Source organism: Pinus tabuliformis, chromosome X (assembly GCF_031772625.1).
Source record: "Pinus tabuliformis cultivar Carrire ecotype Pingquan chromosome X, CPIR1, whole genome shotgun sequence".
Classification (NCBI taxonomy): Eukaryota; Viridiplantae; Streptophyta; class Pinopsida; order Pinales; family Pinaceae; genus Pinus; species Pinus tabuliformis.
This window is the reverse complement of record NC_142308.1, coordinates 159,656,278-159,671,557: the sequence shown is the minus strand read 5'-3', so window position 1 is coordinate 159,671,557 and position 15,280 is coordinate 159,656,278. Positions and strand designations below refer to the sequence as shown.

At 41.0% G+C, this 15,280-nt stretch overlaps 1 protein-coding gene across 2 annotated transcripts in view; it reads right to left on the bottom strand.

The window, feature by feature from the left end:
• QPT (quinolinate phoshoribosyltransferase) overlaps window positions 1-15,280 on the bottom strand; it is a 332,914-nt gene that overhangs the window by 18,256 nt on the left and 299,378 nt on the right. The window lies entirely within an intron of this gene.

Below are 15,280 nucleotides of genomic sequence, written 5' to 3'. Positions count from 1 at the left end.
CTAGTTTTTAAATATTTCCTAAGTCTAAACTTAGGGAATATGGTTAATTAATCAAAATTAATTAAGTCAAGGTGTGAATCATCTAGAAACTCACATGGATCGACTCCAAGATGATCCTAGCCATTGATTAAGTTTTAATCTTGGTCATTGGTGCTCCAACAGTGGATTATAAGAGGAAGTCGATGGGCACTTGGAGAATACACACCAGAAGTTCGATTTCCTTGGCAGATCGATTTCCAGAGAGCAGCAGCAGTTGTCGGAGAGCCAGAGATCGAAGCAGTGAGTGAGGGGCAGGGATAGTGAGGCTAGAGGAAGATTTCCAGATCCAGTGAGTGCATTTGTAGAGAGAGCCGAAGTTTCTCTAGGAGGTTGCACATTCCTATCACAAAAGCCCCAGAAGGCAATTCGATTTGCTGAGAAGAGAAGACGTCTTTAGTTCCAAGGGCCGGGAAGGAGTCCTAGACTGTCAGAGAAGAATTTTCCCAGCCAGCAGTAGGCAGGACGACTTGAATAGCAGTCAATTCAGGAAGCACGTAGACTAGGCAGCTTCAGAGTGACGCAAACCCTACGCAGGCCCAGTTGGACGACTTGCTTTTCAGAGGCAGTTGAGTGCCGGAATTGCCCAGAGTAAGGGTAAATTTCCCTCTAGTATTTTTGCCAGTATTCTCTCTGCAGGATAGCCATATTTTAGCATCTATATTATTGTACTCATAATTTCTCACTGCCCCATAATAATTAAACCCTCAGCTGCTGCACCGATTTTCCCAAGTTGGGTTTTTCAGGGGACAATTGTCCAAAAATAACGATGTCATTTTTATTGTGTGTGCTAGTATTTTATCAAATTCCAACGCTATTAATTCCGCAATTTTTATTTGTGAAGGTTGCAGTGTGATTTATTGATATTTGTCGTAGCAGATCGACTTCCAGTTGTCGGAGGCAGATGCCAGAGGAAGTGTGAGTTGTCTAGTGCGAGTTGCAAAGAAAGGAAGGGTCCCAATCAGGGACTAGGCTTGAAAGGATATTGTGGGGCACCAAATCCAGGAGGAGTATAAGACTCCAATGTGCCAATTTGAGCAGGGTCCTTGAGGAGTTCACCTCATCGATCATTACCTGGCTACAAGGGCCCCACACTATTCAGTAACAGGATGGATCAGTGGAATTTGACACAGTCAGTACCAAAGTGATAGTTACAGACTAGTGGCAGTGAGATGCTAAGGAGCGCAGTGCAATGTTGACAGTAGAGCAGGTGGCTCAGTGCAGAGTTAGCAGCAGCGCAGATTCTTCAGTGACGATGCAGATGCTAGTAGCAATGAGAGACTCAGGAGACAGATGCATCATACTAAACACAATTGATTCAGTATTTTGGATGCTTCTCAGTTGTAGTAGTTGTAGTTGCAACAACAACAGATGAGAGGGAGTTGTAGTGCAGATGCAGTGTTGGTAACAGTATGGCAGTGTCAGCAGCAACACAGATGCAGCGTCAAAGTTGCGCAGTAATTGGTGGGCAGCAGCAGCCAGACATCAGCAACGTGACAGAGGTGATACAGAGACAGGGTGTTATGGCAAGATGTGCAACACTAGAGAGAACACAACCCTCGCTAAGAAGGAGTGTTAGTTTTTGTAGCATCGAATGTGTTCTAGCCACGAAATTTGGTGGAGAGGCTAGAATACATGAGATCTCCAAAACCCAGAAATTGTTTCTGGAAATTCCACCTAGAGATGGCTTAATTAGATTATTAGCCAATTTTTAAATATTTCCTAAGTCTAAACTTAGGGAATATGGTTAATTAATCAGAATTAATTAATTCAAGGTGTGAATCATCTAGAAACTCACACAGATCGACTCCAAGATGATCCTAGCCATTGATTAAGTTTTAATCTTGGTTGTTGGTGCTCCAATAGTGGATTATAAGAGGAAGTCGATGGGCACTTGGAGAATACACACCAGAACACCAGAAGTTTGATTTCCTAAGAGCAACAGTAGTTGTCGAAGATCCAGAGATCAAAGTAGTGAGTGAGGGGTAGGGATAGTGAGGTTGGAGGAAGATTTCCAGATCCAATGAGTGCATTTACAGAGAGGGCCGAAATTTCTCCAGGAGGTTGCACAGTCCTAGCGCAAAAGCCTCAGAAGGCAGTTCGATTTGTTGAGAAGGGAAGACGTCTCTAGTTCCAAAGGTCGGGAAGGAGTCCTAGAGTGTCCAAGAAGAATTTTCCCAGCCAACAGCAGGCAGGATGGCTTGAATAGCAGTTAGTTTGGGCAGCACACATAGCAGGCAGCTTCAAAGTGATGCAGAGCCTTCGCATGCCCAGTTGGACGGCTTGCTTTTCAGAGGAAATCCAGTGCCGAAATCACCCAAAGTAAGGGTAAATTTCCCTATATTGTACTCATAATTTCTCACTGCTGCATAATAATAAAACCCTCAATTGTTGCACTAGTTTTCCCAAGTTGGGTTTTTCCGGGGACAATTGTTTAAAAATAACCTTGTCATTTTTATTGTGTGTGCTAGTATTTTCTCGAATTCCAATGCTATTATTTCCGCAGTTTTTATTTGTGAAGGTTGAAGTGTGGTTTATTTGATATTTGTCATAGTAGATAAATTGTTCAAATAATTAACAATTAGAAAAATAAATTCCAATTGCTACAATAGGATTCCAGTTTGGTGTAATTTTCACAATTTAGAGCAATGTTGATTAGTTGTTGAAGATGAGCCCATAAATTTGATAATTTATTTCTGAATGGGACTGAGGATCTCTTTGTCTGGTATAAGAGGAAATTGACTTTGAAATTAAGGATCTGGATCCAATGCATTATGAGAAGCTTAATAAAGTCCTTGATAAGATCCTTCAAAAATTTGGCATGATGGACTGTGAGTCCATGGACACTCCCATAATGATAAATTTGAAAATGCTGCAAGACTCTGATTCTGACTTGGTTGATCCTACTGATTGGCTTGTTGAACTCTATTGCATGGATTTGCAAATTATAATTGCGCTGCAAGTTTCGAAGACAAAAAGAGCACTTTTGGATGTTGTTTTAGCCAGTGTCGCAGGATCCATCCCCCTCCCCAAAGATCAGGAGGCAAAACCATGTCCTGTACATATTTGCCACCAATCCTCTGGCAGAAACGCAGATCCAAAAATCAGATCTGTGGTTCTGCCATTTTTTGGCGATTCCTAGAAAATCGGATCTGGGGGCCCCAATCCGAGGATCCACAAAGGATCGATTGTGGATCCGTGAAGGTCTGGACGTGTATCTGTTGCAGATCGTGGCCGGATCCGAGAGAAGGCGGACGGTTCACACAGTTCTGTGAGGCTCTTTTTTTTTTTGGGAAATTTTGAACTATTATGTGAAGACCTCTACTTTCCGAATACTCCCAAGGTGACCCTTGATGCTCCCTAGATTCATCCTTTTACTTAAATTTTTAACATTACCATGAAATGACTTAGGATGTTTGAGAGTGGTTCCAACCTCATCAGACTTCATATGGAGAAAATAGAATTTCATATCCCATTCAAAATTCAGCAGGTTTAACAGATTTCAGGATCAATGGGATTGTGGTGTTTCATTGGATCATATCATATACGAGGACATGTGATTGGCATTTAATCAAGAGCACTAATGTAATATTCCTAATAGGAAAATTAACAGTGATATTAAGCAAAGATACACATACAAACATAAATTTTTAGACAGTCATTAGACACCCACAATTTGCACCAGGACTGCGCCAAAATTCGGCCATTTTATTATATATATAGAAGAGTACAATGCATGAAATGTGTGCACCTGGGCTTGCTAAGGCAAGATAGACAATCCAAGGTGAAGAAATGTTGCCTGGATGCAAGGGAAACAACTACTCCAAAGTGTATTGTGTTGGCCCTGGATATTTCTGCACTGCTCGCTAAAAGGAACCCCTATTTGAGCCTCTAAAAGTGCCCAAAAAATTCTACCAAATTAACCTTGGGCTCTCCACCACAAAACCTGGAAAAACCCAAAAAGGGTTTGGTCTTGTTTTGACGCTCCAAAATCACCCCCAAATTCTATGGCTTCCCCCACTGCTAGGAAAATACGACCTACATGAAATTTGGCCTCTATACCCCTCCAAAGGCTGAGAAATCTCCCCAAACCTACCTTCTCACACCTCCAACTCAAATCAGCCCCAAATCCCTCAAGCAAGTCTCACCCACAATTACCTCCACCAAGAACTGCGTAGCCCAGAACAACTACGGTGCATGCCTCTGCAAAGAACATTTCACTTGGAAAAAGCACACTCCCAAAGCCTGCAAGCTCCCTGGAAATCCACTGAAAATTTGGTCAAGGATGGACCGGCAAAAGCTCACTACTCTCACCACTAAAATATTCTCCCACAAGATAGCTCAGATGACCAAGATGATGCTTACATTAAATTACTCTCTTCAAGAGGACCAAAATCGACCTAAAGATCACCCTATTTGGTCAAGTGAAAGTTGATTTTTGAATTATTTTATTCATACATGTATTATGGAATGGGTCGGCCCTAAGCACATGTGAAATTGGTTAGGTCGGCCTCAACCCCAAGTGGACCCTCAGGAAAGCCTATAAATAGAAGTGACCTCAAGCTCATTTCATCACATTGATCAAGCCATCTTCTATTCTTCTCTTTTGTCTTGGTTCGCACAGGTCTGACGGAAGGAGTTCGCGCAAGGGTTCGAAATCATAGGAGCGAAGCTTGCTCTGATCTAGGGTTTTCTGATTCCTGGACGCTGGCACAGAACTAGGCATTTTAGTCCCTGGACGCTGGCACATAGTGGTCAAGACAGCGTCTAGAGACCCCTAGATGTTGGCACAAAATCTTAAGGGAGTGTCCAGGGTTTCAGAGGCAGATCTGAAGGTGTTGGTCCTCGGACGCTCGCACAGAGTGGTCCTCAGAGCATCCAGGCCATCTCGGACGCACGCATAGTAACTGGAAGAGAGCGTCTGAGGGTTTTGGAGTGAAACTGGTAAGTTTGATCCCAGACGCACACATGGGTTCTTCCTGAGAGCGTCCGAGCAGTTATAGATGCCCTCACACAGTGGCCGAGAGAGCGTCCAGGGAGTTTCGGACGCACGCAATCAGTTTTGCTGAGAGCGTCCAGGGTTTTGACTTTGGGTTTGACAGTTGGCTTCAGTTGGCTTCAATGATCTGGTAGATCTGGGTTTCTCTCTACTGTTATATAGATCTGTAGATCTATAGATCTGTAGATCTATAGATCTGTAGATCTGTAGATCTATAGATCTGATTTGTAAATCTTCGCTGCAATCATATGTATGGGCTCATTGTACTCTCTACTGAAAACGTTTTATGACGATCTATTAAAGAACAAGATTTGAAGGGTTTCCCCCTTGTGGGGATTTTCCCTGGTCTTGGACCAATCTACTGTTTCTTATGGCTGTGTTGTTGTCTTCTTTATCATTGCATATATTGTTCTATCTTCAGTTATAGTTTATGATTGGTTACATTGTTATCAATTGGATGCATTGTTAATGAAGAAGTAAATTGGGCTAAAGTAACTGATACAACATAGAACAATTAGAAAAATTAACATGTTAGAGTAGGATGCATTGCATATTGATTTTTGCATTAGAAATTAACATCATATTATGTTATCATGTTAGATTATGTGCGTTTAGATTAAAATTGTATTATAGGATAGATTTTATTTCCTGTTCATTTTTACGAACTAACAAAAGCATGGGCGATCAAAGTACACCATCAAAACATGTCTCGTTTGCTTTCTTTGTGATATGCAGGTAACAGGCCTACAATCCCAAGAGATTGTTCATGCACTCGATTGATAACTCATGTCCCAGTTGGAGCCAGATGTTACCCACCACCAGTGGGTGACCCATATAAGAGAATTTCTCCTAGATTTGTCTTCAGTGAACAGCCCCTTGCAGCCACCGATAGCTCAATGTGCCACCTTTCTCCGCTACCTGAGGCAACCATTATGTGCCCTCGCTCATCATTGAAAAGGACAAGCCCAAAAGAAGACAAGCATTGAAGCCCTCATTTTCAGAAAGCAGATTGCCTAGTCAAGGTCAAGATGTCGTCCTCTACCTTCAAGGAGCATGAAAAGTTGGGTGATGCATCAAACTTTGCTGCATGGAAAGTCAGATTGGAGATCATAGCTGACAACAATGATGTGCTGGAATACATTCAAGGAAGGATGCTCGAGCCTCCAGAAAATGCTTTCGCTTCCCTCAAGAACAGGTACAAGAAAGGTGAGTCCAAAGAAAAACAAATTATAGCTGATGGTTTACAAGATCATTTACTTGCATATGTTGGGAATTTAAGAAAGTCTAAAGACATGTATGAAAAGATAGCCGGCATGTATGAAATCAACAACTTGAATGAGATCATCACCTTGAAAGATCAACTCAAGGAAACCAAGATGAACAAAGGAGAAGTTGTTCAATCCTACATTATGAGGATCTCTCGCCTTAGAGATCAATTGCAAAGAGTTGGAGAAAATGTGCCTGACAGGGAACTAGTAGTTGTGACTCTTAGAGGTCTCCCTCCTATTTGGGAAACCTTCATTACCACAATCAGCAACAACAATGTCCTTTCGTCATTTGATGAAATTGTTGGGAAGCTTACTCAAGAAGAATCGAGGATGATAGCAAGAGGAAGGATTCAAAAGCATGAAGAGGGAGAGCTCGCTGCATATATCACTCATGACAAAAGGAAGAAGGAAAAAGGAGGTCCATCAAGGAAGCCTCCTTCTCAAAATACAAAAGGAAGGAATGACAGATCGTTATCTCATATTGAATGCTTCAATTGCCACAAGAAAGGTCATTATGCTCGAGATTGTCCCGAGAAGAGAAAGAGGCCACATTACAACACCAGAAGCAACAACAATAACAAAAGAAGAAAAGACAATCAAAGGAATAACCGCGATAGAAGATATGAAAGAAGAAGAAGGGACTCCTCAAGCGACTATGAAGAAGATCATCCTCCTCAAAAGAAGTCAAGGGCTCCCAGGTATGAAAGTAATGCTGTAAATAAATCTGAATACATTCTTATTTCTACCCTTACTAGTTCTTCTCCACCAAATTCGTGGGACAATTGGTTGGTCGATAGTGGGGACACTCATCATTTCTCTAGATACAAGGAATTCCTCTCTAATTTGGTAGAGAGGGAGACTGAGTTGAAGATCATTCTTGGAGACAACTCCACTCATCCGTGAAAGGCTTTGGGTCCGTCAAATTTCAGCTGAACTCTGGGAATCAGTTCTATTGCATGATGTATTGTATGTACCAGGATTAATGAAGAATTTGGTATCTATATCTGCATTGGAAGATAAAGGGATGAGGGTTACCTTCATCAAAGGAAAAGTTTTGACTTGGCCTGCGAATTCACCTATGAAAGATGCATTCACATTAGGATCGAGATTTGAAGGACTATAAAGTTAGTGGAAGATCTCTTCTAGCATTGGTTCATAATACCAATCATTTGAGCAAGTTATGGCACCGCAGACTGGCTCATCATCACTATGATGCATGTTCGAAGTTGAAGAAATTGGTCTCAGGTATCCTCGATGTTCAAGCTCATCATGATGGAGTTTGTCCAGGTTGTGCGAGTGGAAAGAAAACGAAGGGACCATGCCCCTCTAGTAAGAACAAGACAAATGACATCCTCCATCTCATTCATTCTAATATATGTGATCTGATACCTATACATTCTATTGGTGGTCATCTCTACTACATCACCTTTATTGACGACTTCTCAAGAAAGACATGGATATACTACCATAAGCACAAGGATGAAGCCTTTGAAATATTCAAGGAATACAAAGCCTTGATCGAAAATCAATCAGGAAAGAGAATCAAGGTCTTCAGGTCTGACAATGGAGAGGAATACATGTCAAACAAATTCATAATATTTTGCAAGAAAGAAGGGATCAAGAAGGAAACAATTGTGCCATATACTCTTGAACATAATGGTTTAGCTTAAAGGAAGAACAGGTCTATAGTAGAAGTTGCTTGTGCCATGCTCCATGATCAAAAGGTGCCAAAGTTCCTTTGGGCAGAAGCCACATCTGCTAATGTATATGTTCAAAACAGGGTGCCTCATCAAGCGTTAGAAAACAAGACCCCCGAAGAAATATTCACAGGTGTCAAGCCTGATATTAGCCATCTTTGTGTATTTGGATGCCCCGTATATTTTCATGTGCCAAAGGACAAAAGGAACAAATTGGAAGCTACAGGAAGAAAAGGTACATTTGTGGGTTATTGTGAAAATTCTAAAGCATATAGAATATATATTCCTGGTCAAAGGAAGGTTGAAATTAGTAGGGACGTAACTTTCGATGAAGATGCAGCTCTTGGAAAAGCAAGATATCTTCCTCCGCCTCCTCCCCCCCCAAGGAAGATCACTAAGGTATTCTAGATGGTCCTTCCATGCCCGAGTCCGATATGGTTGATGATCCCATGGAGCCTATGGATCCTTTAGATCCTCCTCCAAGTGATCCTCCTACTAGGAAGAGACCACTTTGGCTCCGCGATACTCTACAAAATGCTGAAAGAAATGTTCCCATTCGTAGATCATTCAGAGAAAGGAAGAAACCATGTAAGTATCAGGGATATGTTGCAGCCATGAGCACTATGATTCAAGTTGAACCATCCTCATTTGAAGAAGCAATAAAAGAACAAGTTTGGAAGGATGCTATGGCCGAGGAATATGAATCAATTGTGAAAAATGATGTATGGGATGTTGTACCAAGACCGAATGGGAAGTCTGTCGTGACTTCAAAGTGGCTATTCAAGATCAAACATGGAATTGATGGCAGCATTGAGAAATACAAAGCAAGGTTCATAGCTCAAGGATTCTCTTAGAAAGAGGGAGAAGATTATGATGACATATTTTCTCCCGTGGCTCAATATACAACCATCTGTTTGATAGTTGCCCTTGCTGCCAATAAAGGATGGACTCTTCATCAGACGGACGTAAAGATCACTTTCCTGAATGGCATGTTATAGGAAGAAGTATATGTTGAACAACCACAGGGATTTGAAGTGGAAGATCGAAGAACACATGTTTGCAAGTTGAAGAAGGCATTGTATGGTTTGAAACAAGCTCCCCGAGCTTGGTATGCACGCATTGACAGTTACTTAATGAAGTTGGGATTCACAAGAAGCAATATCGATCCCAATCTCTACTTCAAGGTAGTCCAACGTATGCCATTGATTTTGGTTTTATATGTTGGTGATCTATTCTTGACAAGTAGTGAGCCTATGATGATCGAGTGTAAGAGGAAGCTAGCTTCTGAATTTGAGATAAAGGACCTTGGTCTCATGCACTATTTTCTAGGCCTTGAGGTGTGGCAAAGGCCTGGTGAGATTTTCCTTTCATAAGGAAAATACGTTGTGAAGTTGCTGAAAAGATTTGGGATGACTGAATGCAAATCCATGGCTACACCGATGGAAATGAACTTCAAGAAGTTATGTGGAGAAGATGCAGGACCTGATTTGGCAAATCCATCCAAGTATAGACAACTAATTGGGCCTCTAATATTCCTTGTGAACACCAATCCAAATATGTGCTATGCAGTAAATACATTGAGTCAATTCATGACCAAGCCCCTCTATGCACATTGGATAGCTACCAAACGCGTATTGAGATATTCTGTTGGAGATGTTCAACTTCATGGATATACTGGTGCTGACTAGGAAGGAAATGTTATCGACAGAAAGAGTACATCTAGATGTTGTTTTAGCCTTGGATCTGCAATAATATCCTGGATGAGTAGGAAACAAAAGTTTGTAGCATTGAGTACCACTGAAGCAGAATACATAACCGCTAGCATGGCTAGCTGCGAAGCAGTTTGGTTGAGGAAGCTCTTTGGAGAGCTATTTGAGCAGGTCCTAGACACTACAGTGATATACTATGACAACAAGAGTGGGATCCGTTTGGCAGAGAATCTCGTGTTCCATGACAAGTCCAAGCACATTGAGATTCAATATCACTTTATTCGAGACATGGTGTAGAGAGGAGCTGTCAGGCTCCATCACATATCGACAAATGATCAAATTGCAGATATTCTCACTAAGGCATTAACGAAAGAAAAGTTCTTGGTCTTCAGAGAGCAGCTTGGACTGATGGATGTGGCCCCTCCAGATAAGGGGCGGACTGATCAAGGACACTGAGCCAACTCTTCCTACCCTGTTTGAGCTCCTAGGGTGAGGAATTGAGATATAGGGCTCCTGGGGTTGAGGGATCTCTGGACAATAGGGTACTCCCCTATCTGTTACCCATAGGGTTGAAGATGTTGCTCCCCTATCTTAATAGGGTTGGAGAATGTTGCTCCCATGTCTGGTCTTTGCAGAGTATACCCCAGTTGGCATCATACCCACAAGAAGGGCTTGTTGGGAATACCGCTCCTTGTTTGTCCAACGAGTTGAGAGTCGAGACTGTACTTGTGGTGTACAACCCAAGTAGATTATGATGCAGGTGTTCTACAACATGACTATTAAGAGTCATTGATGGGAAGATCGGCAAGCAATAGGATTGGGTTGAGATGTTGTTGCCCTTTTGAGATTTCGGTTTGAGGATGAGCTCCCCGCTGAGATTCCACGATCGAAGATGTGCTCCCCTGTATGATGAGTTATCATATTGCTCGGTATGGGTGGAAGCTATTGCTCCTCAATTCTTATTCTTTTAGATCCAAGAAAGTTTCAACAGATAGAGTTGAGCAGAGACAGTCAAAGCATGACTACAAATGACAAGATGATGTGAATATCAACTCACAGATATTGCCAGGTGGAATTCTTCCTAGTTGAGAGGGAGTGTTAATTTTTGCAACTAGGTTCAAATTCCACATTGGATAGCTCAGATGACCAAGATGATGCTTGCATTAAATTCCTCTTTTCGAGAGGACCAAAATCAACCTAAATATCACCCTATTTGGTCAAGAAAAAGTTGATTTTTGAATTATTTTATTCATACATGTATTATGGAATGGGTCGGCCCGAAGTGTTGAAGGAAGTGTAACTAGGTTCGGTCTTCATAAATGTACTTTTGATAGTTGTACTTATTCAAGAAAAGAAACATTATTTTTATAATATATGTCAATGAGTTTCTTGCTCATTGAAGTAGGTCTAGCACATGTCAAAGTTTGATAGGTGAGTCAAATAGTCAAGAGAAAATGTTGAAGGCTTTAAGGGCATGTTACACCATGTATAAATATATATTAAAGTCAAAGGGATAACCTCCAAGCAAAGTCAAGTCTACTCCTATGCAATGGCACCTTAAAGAAGCTCCTTCAAGCATGCTACACTAGCATGAAAACTATCTGAAGTCTGCTCAACAAATCAGCATCCAAACAGCCCTCAAATTCGGCCTACAAGTCGGCCTAAATGGAGGGACAATCCTCTATTTATAGAGGTTGTCCACTCCAAATATAACACATAACTTGAGCTCTAAAATCCGCAAGGGATAAAAGACAAAGAGAAACGAAGGAAGCCAAGGTAAAAGGTCTACAAGGTGCAGTGAAGAAAGAAGAAGGGACAGCGAAGGTACAGGACTATTTCTAGGGCTAGAAACAGTCACACGTGCGAGGAAGAGGAGGAGAAATCTGCAGGTATGACAGTAGGGACAAACAGTCCATAGTTTTGTGTTGTTTGGGTTTGACTCTAGACTCACAAGGTCTCTCAAGACAAGCGAAGGAGCCCCTCTCTCTAGCGAAGGAAGAAAGACCCTAATACACTAAGGGTACTCTCCACATGTGCAAGAAACTAGGGCAGTAGAATAGCAGAACAATCATACACTCAAGAAAGATCATGGTTGGTCGAAGATATACTTGAGTAAGAGTAACACTTCATTTAGAAGACTCATTCAAGTTAGGTCTAACTCTAGACAAGAATCATAGCAAGAACAATAAGTGTCGAAAGTAGGAGGACGAAGTGTCAAGAAACAAAGTGTCGGAAGAAGTGTCGGGGTATATGGTGCAGAAAGGAGTGGAGACTTGACTTGTGCTTGGAGGATCTCTTTGTCAGGGGTCTAGGGTTTGGCATTGATCAATAGAATCTTCAATAAGAGAAATTCACTAAAGGGTTTTCCTCTTAAGAGAAGAGAGGTTTTGGCCCTGGCAGAAAGCCAACATCTTGTGTTCTTGTTCTTATGTTTTGGCAGCAGTTTGATGAAGTACACACATGCATTAATAAGAAGAAGAAGAAGATTAAGCTAACTAGAAAAAGTAAAAAGACTCCACAAATTGTTATCAAGTAACGAAGAATCACACTACACTACTTTGCCCTAGATTCTTCAACATGGTATCAGAGCTAAGGTGACACATCAAGGAAAGGGAAACTCAAGAACACTCATCAAGGAAAAGCATCTACAAAGTTGAAGCATCAAGCATAGAAGTCTCAATCACTTCAAGGACAAGAAGGGTATACAATCCATCAATCATCAAGGAGGTCTACAAAGCTAGAAGAAGAGCCTTACATAAAGGAACCTACAAAGAAGAGCAGATTGAAGCAGGACCTACATCAAGCTACAAGTCTTCAAGCAAACATCATCACCAAGCAAGTTCACTTGGAGAAGGCAACTTGAAGAACATCAAGATCCAGGGAAGACAAGCCATCAAGCCTTCAAGGAGGAAGCAAATCCATTACATCTCAAAATCTATCAAGTAAGTACATGTCCCCTTTTGAATATACATCAATGTCTTTTTGCAAGGAAAGCAATAAATTGGTAGGTACCAATAACTTTCTTGCATGGAAAAAGAGGACTGATCTACTACTCAAGGAGAATGAACTCATAGAGCATGTCAAAGGGAGTATCACTATCCCTGCTAAGGAACAGACTCAAGCCTTAGCTAAGTACAATAAGGATGAGACAAGAGCTCAAAGGATTCTGATAGAATCAATCAAAGACTCTCTCATTCCTTATGTCTCCAAGTTTGAGACATCAAAAGAAATTTATGATAAGCTAGTAGAGATATTCTCGGTATCCACAACCGGAGAAGTAATATCTCTAAGGAATGAATTATACAAGATGAAGATAACAGAGGAAGGAATAGCTCCCTACTTCATGAAAATCTCTGAAATGAGAGATCAACTTCAAGAGCTTGGGGAAGTCATGTCTGACAGAGAGATGACAACTGTAGTACTCAATGCTCTACCTAAGGATTGGGGCAACTTCACATCAAGCATATATGCCAAGAAGGAAGCAACCACTCTCAGTGAAATGTGGTCTCTATGCAGAACAGAGGAAACCAGACTTAAGGCAAAGAAATATGTGGGATCAAAGGAGCAATCATTTGCTACCATGGCCAAAAGAAAGGGTAAATTTGGCAAGTTTGGTCCACGAAGAACAAACAACAAAGACATGTCCAAAATCCAATGTTTTGGATGCCAAGAATATGGACACTACAAAAGGAATTTTCCTAAGCTTAAGAAGGACAACAACAACAAAAGGAAGAGAAGAAGCTCACATAACTCAAGAAATAAAAGAAGAAGGAAAGAAGCAAAAAAAGGAAGATCCTCCGAATCTCTACTATGACTACGTCAAACTCTTTACTTCTAGACTTCTTTCAAAGTTTTGAGTAGGATAGGAGCATGTATGAATAAATTAAAATTGCATGGCTAGAAACATCCTCTAGAATCTAGCAGCATAATGTACATAGAGTTCTAGACACTCGTGAAGATATAACATTTATGATGAAAATGCATGGGTAGAAATATCTTCTAGAATATGGGAGCATGATAGTTATAGCTCAAGATATTCATGTAGAAGAAGCATACCTAATATAGGACGTCATCCATGATAAAAGAAAAATTTGATCATGATTAAGAATCTTAGAAGACCTCCATCGTCAAAGAGAAAAGAAACATTTGCAAGGCAATGATCTTTAAGATCCTATGATGGAATCTTCAAAAAAAGGTTCATGAACCAAAGCAGAGGTCTCATTGGGAATCCCATTCATGGGATTCAAGAAAAGGATGATATGCAGGCAAGCTAAGATGAAGCAAGAAGGGCCACACCAAAGGATGATCAAAGGAGAATCAAGATGAGGTATATAAGCATTAAAGTTTAGTCATGTTATCATTTGTATATTATTGAGTCATGGGATAGTTCTATAACATGATCAAGCATGAAAGAATCTCTTTCACCAAGAACATGCTCAAAGGCATGTACCACAATGCAATGAAGGTCAACAAAAGAATATGCTCACATAAGGAGTATAAGATTGCTGACTAAGAAGCAAGAAGAAATGTTGACAAGTCCAGAAAGCAAGCAATGAAGGAATGCTCTCACAAGAAGCATTAGATGGTTGACCTATCTATCTAATAAGAAGCAAATGAAGAAAGAGATCAAGCATGTGGAAGAACACCATGATCACCGAGAATCACTATCTGACAAGATACTTTGAAGATATCTCTCGAAAGAAGGAAAGACAACTCTGATAAAGGAAGAAAGGACCCTTGACACCTATGAAGGCCTTGGAGATATAAAAGATGCAAATAACTGATTCTACTCTATGAAGATGTCGTGATGAAGAAACCATCCAACAAAAGGCAATGTTGAAGCAATATCAGGATGAAGTCATGATGGGCTACTAGGTCGAAGCATGTAAACAAGCAAGTACAACAAAGCATCCATGAGAAGAATATTCCGAAGCATGGACAAGATGACAAAGGAGTAGCCAAGATGACAAGAAAACCTGATGTATGACATGAAAGCCACTTTCCTCGAAGAAAGCAATGACATGACAAACCAGGGAGGAAAGTGATCAATGGATGGTGCCCTACCTAGAAGAAGTTCAAACAAAGACTTCATGACATCAAGAAAGGAAGGAGATCAAGCAGCTGAAGGACCCATGAAGAAGAAGTTGTTGATGAAGGAAAGAGTCCCCAGTTAAGAGGGAGCTCTGACAAGTCCCTGATCAAGAGGGAGTTTTGGATCAACCTTGATTATAAAGCAGTTACAATTGTGTTTTCCATTTACTCCATTTACAATTGTCTAGTTTTACATTCTTGTCTCCAATTGGGAAGAAAGAATGGGAGGATTGGGTAATAATTTGGCATCTGATACTCTTTGAGGATGTGTAGGGCATCCAAGACAAGAGTAGGCAAGAGGACCAATATTCTTTGAGGGCTAGGAACCCAAGATAAGAATAGTCCTAGAAGGTCATACTCAGAGAACACCCAGGTGGGTATGTACCTTGAGAGACAATGATGAAGGTGTCTATAAATCATTGGTCTCGCCAGCATTGTAGCTCATGGTCTCGTAAAGAGATGGAGTTGTTAGTCAAGGCC